The following is a 1,308-nucleotide window of genomic DNA, read 5'->3' on the forward strand; positions in this document are numbered from 1 at the left end:
GATATACCTTTTCTCCCCTGGAGAGCTGGTTGTGCAACATTTACCAACACACCACTGAGCGGGTCTTTTGGTGAAATAATAGGCAGCATGAGAAGCGACTGATTTTAGTCAAAGAAAGATGGGTTTGTCTAGCGAAAACCTCACTCAAAGAAACATGGGAGGACCTGGAGAATTCCAGTGGATGCAGGGAAGAAAGGAAGAGGAGCCGGAAGAGAGAAAGGACCCTCTGATGCTGACTCCATATGGGCAGAAGGGTGTCTCTCTGTGGAAAGTTAAAAATAGCGGGAAAAATATACCATGCCCCCATGCGCTAGGAGTGTTTGTAACTGGCAATTGCTTGTTTCTTCCTCAGGTACACACCTTATACACATTTAAAGGTCAGGGGCATAAGCCTGAGACCCACTGCCCCGTTTCCTCCCACGGTCTCATGTCTAGAGGGTCCTATGGATACCCAGAGATCTTCATTCTGAACGGCACGCTAGGCCAGATGGGGAACACGGAGGAATGAATGGCACTGCCTGGCCTTGAGAAGAGGGAGAAGACAAGCCTTCACATGAGATAAACATGCGAGCACTGCATCACTTCCTCCTCTCCAGGCCTCAGACCCCCGGCCCAGCACCCCAATGACATGGGAGGAGTTCTCAGTGGGCCCTTTCAGCTCCCACCATCCCAGCCTGGAAAGCTCTCCTCTTCCTTCTATCTGGACAAAGCTATGAGGACCGGCCTAGGCACCTCCTCCTGCCACTCCTCCGGCCTCACTCATCTCCTATCTGCACAGCAGGATGGCCTTTTATTTTCTTTGAATTTTTTTTCATTTGGGGAAATCACAGGGGTCAGCACATCCAGAGTGCAATGGATAAGCCTCGCCCTGGGAAAACCACCTTCGTGATCATAGTATCTCCCCTGCCAGGTAAGTATAGGATGGCCTTTTAAAACTCAGCCCACCTGCTTCAACCACAGCAAGGCAACATGTGAGGGGCAAAGTGTGAACCCAAATGCTGCGACATTCTTTCTCAGCTGGCAGACCACTGGCCATTACCAGCTGCTCCCAACACTAGCCTCCCCTTTTTTTTTTTTTTTTTTTTGAGACAGAGTTTCGCTCTGTTACCTAGGCTGGAGTGCAGTGGCGTACTCTTGGCTCACTGCAACCTCCGCCTCCTGGGTTCCAGCAATTCTCCTGCCTCAGCCTCCCAAGTAGCTGGGACTGTAGTCGTGCACCACCGTGCCCGACTAATTTTTGTATTTTTAGACCAGGCTGATCTCGAACTCCTGACCTCAGATGATCCACCTGCCTTGGCCTCCCAAAGT

At 50.9% G+C, this 1,308-nt stretch overlaps 1 non-coding gene across 1 annotated transcript; it reads right to left on the minus strand.

Moving 5' to 3' along the window:
- Positions 1 to 758: 758 nt before the first annotated feature.
- On the minus strand, positions 759 to 918 carry LOC115935208 (U1 spliceosomal RNA). The gene has a single exon (XR_008681224.1). It is a non-coding gene; the product is annotated as a U1 spliceosomal RNA (small nuclear RNA).
- Between the last annotated feature and the right edge of the window lie 390 nt (positions 919 to 1,308).

This window comes from Gorilla gorilla, chromosome 5 (genome assembly GCF_029281585.2).
Source record: "Gorilla gorilla gorilla isolate KB3781 chromosome 5, NHGRI_mGorGor1-v2.1_pri, whole genome shotgun sequence".
Taxonomy (NCBI): Eukaryota; Metazoa; Chordata; class Mammalia; order Primates; family Hominidae; genus Gorilla; species Gorilla gorilla.